Source organism: Salmo trutta, unplaced genomic scaffold, assembly GCF_901001165.1.
Source record: "Salmo trutta unplaced genomic scaffold, fSalTru1.1, whole genome shotgun sequence".
NCBI lineage: Eukaryota > Metazoa > Chordata > Actinopteri > Salmoniformes > Salmonidae > Salmo > Salmo trutta.
The window spans coordinates 71,880-80,455 of NW_021822832.1; the positions used below are offsets into that span (position 1 = coordinate 71,880).

At 40.6% G+C, this 8,576-nt stretch overlaps 1 long non-coding RNA gene across 1 annotated transcript; it reads right to left on the reverse strand.

Moving 5' to 3' along the window:
* Positions 1-4,205: 4,205 nt before the first annotated feature.
* LOC115185190 (uncharacterized) lies at positions 4,206-7,690 on the reverse strand. Its single transcript, XR_003874859.1, has 2 exons — positions 7,399-7,690; positions 4,206-4,332 (listed from the first exon to the last, which is right to left on the reverse strand). It is a non-coding gene; the product is annotated as an uncharacterized LOC115185190 (long non-coding RNA).
* Positions 7,691-8,576: the final 886 nt, after the last annotated feature.

Sequence of the window (8,576 nt, forward strand, 5' to 3'; positions counted from 1 at the left end):
TGCTGAAAAAAAAAAACATTTTGCAGATGGATAAACTGCTGCCATGAAGGGATGCACCTGATTGGCAATGATGTTTAGGTATCCTGTGGCATTCAAACGTTGCTCCACTTTTATCAAGGGGCCCAATATGTGCCATGAAAACACACTCCACACCTGATATTTTCAGGTCTCTCCAGAGATGTTCAATCGGTGTTCAAGTCTGGGCTCTGGCTGGGCCACTCAATGACATTGAGACTTGTTCTGAAGCCACTCCTGTGTTGTCCTGTTGGAAGGTGATCCTTCGCTCCAGTTGGAGGTCCTGAGCGCTCAGGAGCAGGTTTTCATCAAGGATCTCTGTACTTTTCTCTGTTCATCTTTCCCTTGATCCTGACTAGTCTCCCAGTCCCTGCCGCTGAAAAACATCCCCACAGCATGATGCTGCTTCCACCACGCTTCACCGTAGTGATGGTGCCAGGTTTCCTCCAGATGTGAAGCTTGGCATTCAGGCCAAAGAGTTCAATCTTGGTTTCTTCAGACCAGAGAATCTTGTTTCTCATGGTCAGAGTCCTTTAGGTGCCTTTTGGCAAACTCCAAGCGGGCTGTCATGTGCTTTTTACTGAGGAGTGGCTTCCGTCTGGCCACTCTACCATAAAGGCCTGATTGGTGGAGTGCTGCAGAGATGGTTGTCCTTCTGGAAGGTTCTCCCATCTCCACAGAAGAACTCTGGAGGTCTGTCAGAGTGGTTCTTGGTCACCTCCCTGACAAAGGTCCTTCTCCCCCAATATCTTAGTTTGGCCGGGCGGCCAGCTCAGCCATAAACTTGATACTTGTAACCTCACTTTTGAGAAAATGTCCTTTGAATGTTTTGGTACCTACTGGAGAGCTCATCTTTGCTTACACCCATTCAGCATTGTTCACACCCTCTTAAGCTTTAGCCCCACAGCCAAATGGCTAACATTGGCTAGCTTGCTAGCTACTTCCAGACACAAATGAGAGGACACCCAACTGGCCATTTTACTCCCCCTAGCAGAGCTGGTTAGGCTGTTGTCATGTTATACTGAGCGTTGATGACTAACTGTGCCGCTGGCAACAATTTATTTACGCTTTTTTGCAGACATTTACTGAGACCGGCCATATTCAACTGTGTTGAGCGTTCATAAATTCATCAGTTATTCTGCACTATGGCATACTCAGACTGAAATTACAAATGCAACTGAAATGGTTACTTGCATAGTGGAGTCTTTTTGTTAAGACATGCAGCTAGCTAGGTAAACAATTAACCATAATCCCAACTCATGACATTACTACCCTGCATGAATCTGCAGGTAGCTAACCAACCAGGTTTAATGTTAGCTAGCTAACATTAGGCTATAACTAGCAAAGCAAATGGCTCTGAGATACGAATAATAAGATTATACACGTAATGTAAGTTAGCGAGCCAGCCAGCTAACGTTAGCTAGATAGCTAACAGTACACTTTAGCTTGAAATGAAACCACTGTCAAAATTAGAAACGTGTAATATCTGAAAGTCTAGCTAGCTACATTATCTTACCCGTATACATCATGGATGGATGCGTCTCCCTGTCACAGATGCCATGTTTGCCCTTAGTTTGAAGATGTAATCCAGAGACGTGTTTTCTCCATCTCCTTTGCTATCATACTCTAATTCCTCTGATTTCAAAACTCAGTCCTCCAGAAAAGTGGAGAGCAACACTTACGCAGAAGTACTACGCAATACTTTTTAAAAAATAAATGTGTTAGACAGGATTACCTACACATACTGACCAGCTCAAATAGACAGAAGCGTGCTATATGGCAGACCAATACAAACTCATCTCTAGGCATGTCCAGCCCACTTATTATCTCAGCCAATCATGGCTAGCGGGAAGGTTGCTGTCTTTTTCTGTGGCTAAACCAACTAGTCTCGCAATTTAAACAAATTTATTTGTATTTACAGATGGCACATCACATTAGACTATACTAAAACAATTTTTTAGCATGGCTGTGCTGCAGTCATAGGTAAGAGTACCATAGATCAGCAAAGCCATGCAAAAAAAAAAAAAAAAGTTGTCCAAATCCTCTAGTGAACATTTGCTTTTATACAATGGGTTACCAATTAAATAAAAAAACAGGTCAAACAGTGCAGCTAGAATAACAGCAAAGTAGCTGCATCTGCATTTGTTTAAGCTGTTTTGGATTTCGCATGGCATAGAAAATGTGCTCTCTGGTCAGGACACTGTTCAGAGAAGCTAGTCAGGACACTGTTCAGAGAAGCTAGCCATCTACACAGCAAACACAATTATTTCAAACTGACGCTGGTAACACAGCAAACTAGCTGCATTTCATGTCGTTTTACCTGTTTTTCTATCAACATTTCTTTGTATATATCCATAAAAATCACGCTGATTCATGATTTTGATTGGCTGAGAAAAGATGTCCGTTCATTCTATTGGATAGGTTGCCAGAGAATCGATCCAGTCAAAGTATTATTATTCTGTATCTACGGATGCGACCAAGTCGTTTCTTATCCCTTGCTTGCTTGCTAGCTAGCCAACTACGGCTAACAGTCACGTGAAACCGTGTAGCTAGAATAACAGCCAACTAGCTGCATTTAATTTATTTGTACTTGTTTTTCTATTGGGTTACCAATAGAAAAACAAGGAGTAAGGCATATATATGCTGAAAACTGATCATCACACCATCTCTATCTCATACATGCTGTGTCTACTAGCTCATTCCCACAGAAAACTAAAGAGGGAAGCAGTACCATCCAGTCAACCATCAGACTACATAGTTTCAACAAGAGAAACCTAAGAGGATATTCAACACTAAGGGCAAATCCAAGGACATCTCAATATCTTTGCAGTAGAAGCTAACAAAAAACACCAAAACTGGCAAGATGCACACTGATCAGTAAAGAGAGGCTAACATTCTGTAATGCTCCTTTTTCTCTGCACAGTTCTCTCACAGTGAGAAACAATAGGATTACAGTAGTGTTCTACACTTTCTTCATTTGATCCAATTCACTTACCACTTCTTTAATGAGAATTAAGTGATGGAGTGACTTTAATCTTTGCTGGTCTGAGAGAACTGATGAAGCTTCTCTCCTTTTGTTACCAAAAAAGGATACTTTAAAATGGGTCCATTGCCAATCCACCGAAAACGTAAGATTTTAATCTGCAAAAGTCTTGGCTTGTGTGTATCCGTTGGTGTGCTTCTCTCCTGTGTGTGTTTTCTGATGAACTGTCAGAGCACTTGATGTTGTGAAGCATTTACCACAGTCAGAACAAGAGTAAGGCTTCTCTCCCGTATGTGTACGATGGTGTGTTTCTAAGTTTCCCAGTCGATAGTAACTCCCCCACAGTCAGAGCAGGAGTATGGCTTCTTTCCTGTGTGCACTCCCTGATGAACTGTCAGAGCACTTGATGTTGTAAAACTCTTCCCACATTCAAAGCAGGAGTAAGGCTTCTCTCCTGTGTGTATACGTTGGTGTTTCTTTAAGCTGCTGTGTCGAGAGAAATTCTTTCCACAGTCAGAGCAGAAGTAAGGCTTCTCTCCTGTGTGTATACGTTGGTGTGATTTCAAGCTGTCCTGTAGAGAGAAACTCATCCCACATTCAGAGCAGGAGTAAGGCTTCTCTCCTGTGTGTATACGTTGGTGTTCCTTTAAGCTGTTGTGTTGAGAGAAGCTCTGCCCACAGTCAGAGCAAGAGTAAGGCTTCTCTCCTATATGTATTCGCTGGTGACATTTTAAGGTATCAATTTGGCTGAAACAAGTCCCACTGTCAGAGCAGAAGTAAGGCTTCTCTCCTGTATGTATTCGCTGGTGACTATTTAACTTATCCAATTGGGAGAAACTCTTTTCACAGTCCGAGCAGGAATAAGGCTTTTCTCCTGTATGTAAACGTTGGTGTATTTTTAAGTTGCTCCGTTGAGAGAACCTCTTCCCACAGTCAGAGCAAGAGTAAGGCTTTTCTCCTGTATGTATACGTGCATGTGCTTTTAAGGTATCTAATAGGGAGAAACTCTTCCCACAGTCAGAGCAGAAGTAAGGCTTCTCTCCTGTTTGTATATGTTGGTGTCTTTTTAAGTGGCTCCGTAGAGAATCTCACCCCACAGTCAGAGCAGAAGTAAGGCTTCTCTCCTGTGTGCACTCTGATGAACTGTCAGAGAATGTGAATCTTTTCCCACAGTCAGTACAGGAATACAGATTCTCTCCTGTGTGTATTTTTAGGTGTATTTTTAGCTTTGATAGAAATGGAAAAATCTCCTCACAATGTGGGCAGTGGTGAGACCTCTTAGCTCTGACCTTCCTGTTGTTGCTCTCTGGATGTAGAGAATGTCTCAACATGACCTGTGTGAACAGCAGCAGAAGAAAAAAAGTCAGTGGTACAAAATATTATGAACACCTGCTCTTTCCATGACAGATTGACCAGGTGACAGCTATGATCCCTTATTGATGTCACTTGTTAAATCCACTTCATATCGGTGTACATGAAGGGAAGGAGACAGGTTAAAGAAAGATTTTTAAGGCTTGAGATCATTTGGATCGAATGTCTGCCATTTAGAGGGTGAATGGGCAAGAAAACAGATTTAAGTGCCTTTGAACAGGGTATGATCATAGGTGCCAGGTGCACCGGTTTGTGTCTAGAACTGTAATGCTGCTGGGTTTTTCATGCTGAACATTTTCCCTTATGTATCAAGAACGGTCCACCAACCAAAGGACATCCATCAAACTTGACAACTGTGGGAAGCTTTTGAGTCAACATGGGCCAGCCTCTCTGTGGAATACTTTCAATGACTGGAACGAATTGCAAAAATCGCTGAAGCTGGATTCTTATATTTCCCTCACTAACTTTAAACATCAGCTATCTGAGCAGCTAACCGATCGCTGCAGCTGTACATAGCCCATCTGTATATAGCCCACGCAATCTACCTACCTCATCCCCATATTGTTTTTATTTACTTTTCTGCTCTTTTGCACACCAGTATTTCTACTTGCACATCATCATCTGCTCATTTATCACGCCAGCGTTAATTTGCTAAATTGTATTACTTCGCTACTATGGCCTATATATTTGTCTTACCTCCTCACACCATTTGCACACACTGTATATAGACTTTCTTTTTTTCTATTGTGCTGACTGTACGCTTGTTTATTCCATGTGTAACTCTGTGTTGTTGTTCGTGTCGCACTGCTTTGCTTTATCTTGGCCAGTTCGCAGTTGTAAATGAACTTGTTCTCAACTACCCTACCTGGTTAAATAAAAGTGAAATAAAAATACATTTCAAAAAACACCTTGCACAGTCCATTAGGGCACCAAGAGTAGTCTGTTCTTTCCACCAATCGATGGGTCGAAAAAAAATGTAACATCTATTTCTCCATATATAGACACGTGTTTTAATCAAATGAACCAAATGCACTGAGCTTGCCTGATAGTTTAAGCGCAGTTTGATTAAATAATTAAGACACACAAATGGCTAGAGGGAGTTCGACCGCAATTGATACGATTGTGCTCAGACTTACAACAACAAAAAGACTAGCACCCGATGTCTCTCTCTCTTCCCTGCTGTAGCGACCACCACAGAACATCAACAGTGTTCATCACACTGTCCATATTGCTGAAGCTGCAACATAATTACAGACATTTCTGACTGAAAAGTTCTGTTGCTGAAATCCCTCATTTGTTAAGGAAAAACATTATCTATTGCCTCAACTTTTGCTCTCTTTGTGACCCATGTATACATCACATGCACCTGACCAATAGGGCCAAACCTACAGCATATCATAATCACATCAATAAATTGGTTATAACAAACTCAGAACACTGTAACAGCAAAATGGTTGCAGAGGACGTGACAAACTCGAAACGGGAGAATGTTTACTGGTTGCTCAGGAGGTAAAGGGGAAGTCAGATGTGTGGAATAAATGTGACTAGTTGTGGAAAATTCTGGAGATCAAGAAAAAGAAGGTAAGGAGCAAACACTGTGTGCATATTATGTGTGCCAAACAGGTGCTGTTAGATTACAATAAAATGTTCTGACTATTTGGAACAATGTAAACAACACTAAATAAATTATAAGCATAACTGAGTCTGTTGAAACGTTTGGTTAAGCCTTTATTACAGCATAGCAAAGATTTTTTTTAAATGCTGAATTTTTTAAATTGTTTATCCGACATGTTGCGTGAGGCTTCGTGCTCACGGAATCAGTAGGCTATTAAAAACAAACAGGCAACACAAGCAGGATCGGTCTTATTTCTGCAGATATACACTACCGGTAAAAAGTTTCAGAACACCTACTCATTCGAGGGTTTCTTTATTTTTAATATTTTTCTACATTGTAGAATAATAGTGAAGACAAACTATGAAATAACACATATGGAATCATGTAGTAACCAAAAAGAAAAGTGTTAAATCAAAATATATTTTATAGCCACCGTTTGACACACGTTATTGGCTCAGACCACTGTTTTGGGAAACTAGTACAGGTAAGTTTCATTATGAAAAATTATCTAAACGGGCAAATTTATAAACGCGATGTGCTTTATCTATTACCTAGAGCACAAGTTGACTACAGCTGTTTAAAAAGTAACTTAGCAGAATGCTATCAAAATGCTAACAAGTACTAAGGAATCCTCATAGAGAATACTAAATGCTAATGAGCGCATTGCGAACATTTTGTACAGTTTCTGACAAACTATACAAATATACAGGTAACTCAAAAACACTACTCAGTTTGCTGCACCCCCAAACGAATATTAGCCTGCAGGGCTCTTGATCCAGGAGGGCATTCTCTGCTGTTACCAAGCGAATGCGTGATTTTAGAAGAAGCTAACCACTTAGCTAGGTAGCTAACTAGCTACTAAATTATTAAACCAAATAGACAACTGCAGAGCATTTAACACATTGTAGACTGTTTACTTAACAGCTGTAAGATATCTAGCTGGCAAACATTTAGTTGTGAATTCCATACTGTAATTAGATGGCGCATGCTGCACAACAGTAACTGACTCACAAGGCTCCGGTCTCTTCTCGTTGTGTGTTTGTCATCAAACACCACGTGACTGGGGGACTACCGTAAACTACATAATAATGTGACAGATGTAATGAAGAAAGGAATGTTCTTTATCTCCTCACGTACTGCAAATTTACATTAGTCATTTAGCAGACGCTCAAATCCAGAGCAACTTACAGTAATGAGTGCATACATTAATACTTTTTTCGTACTGGTCCCCCATGGGAATCGAACCCACAACCCTGGCGATGAGAGGACCATGATCTACCAACTGAGCAACACAGGAAAAACATCTACCTTCTCATTGAAACAGTTCATCATGAAACAGTTCTACAGTAACTTTTCATACACAGTGAGAAGTTGGAATGAATAACAAACTTAGTTAGATAGAAGCTGTGCTTACCATGAGAAACAGATTTCCTAATCTTCTCCTCTTCTTCATCTTTAATGTTGACATTCAGCTCGTGTTTGACTGCGTTCTTCACTCACTCAGTTTGACACAAGAATAGAACCTTAAACCTTAACTAAACGTGATAATACCTTAACGTTTTTTTATGACATGTTCTTTCGATATTAGAACGTTTAAACGTGCTATTACATACCTGTAGCAATCAATTTGAAACGGAGACAAAAGTAATCGACTCTACTGCACAATTCTGGCGCTTTCTTAGTTATGAAGAATGATGCGCGCCTGGCCGGAACTTCCTGTTCTCCCACTACAGCCACAGAGTTCCGAAACCAAGAGACGCAACAACGCGAGACTTGCGAGAACGCTTGGGAATCAGACCAAGCCGGGCTTTGAGAAGTTAAGGAAATTAGTGAACAATTCTGATGCTTTTGCAGCGGCTAATGGGATCCTAATAAATACCAAAAAGATTAGTAGGTTGATACTCTTCTTCCAACATCAGTAAAACCGATTGACTTTCCTCCTTCTTTCCATCTACACACGGTTTAGTGCTCCAAACACTCCAGGAATCTTCTGCATAAGAAGATGAACCTCATTGTCCGAGGAAACTCCAGATATAACACATTTTATACGACCTTTACATAACACCTTTATTAAACTCACCAGATCATTTTCTATCAATGAATGTCGACTTGATTAATAAGCAATAAGGCACAAGGGGGTATGGTATATGGGCAACATACCACGGTTAAGGGCTGTTCTTAAACACAACGCAACGCGGAGTGCCTGGCCATATACCACAAACCCCAAGGATGCCTTATTGCTATTATAAACTGGTTACCAACGTAATTAGAACAGTAAAAAGTAATGTTTTGTCATACCCCTGGTATATGGTCTGATATATTACGGCTTTCAGCCAATCAGCATTCTGGGCTTGAATCAGGTTCATTATTGTAAATAAATACCCTTTGCACATGTGCATAACTATAGATAAATCCGATAGGAGAGTTTGAGAGATGAAAGCTGGCAGAGGATCTCGAAATCTCTGAGCAAGAAACATTTGGATGAACATAAAAATGTATGGCAATTGTGCAGTTATTATGTGCCAGATTGTACAGCCGTTATAAATGACCTATTTGCGAGATTGACTTGTCATATCAAAAGACATAGGCAAC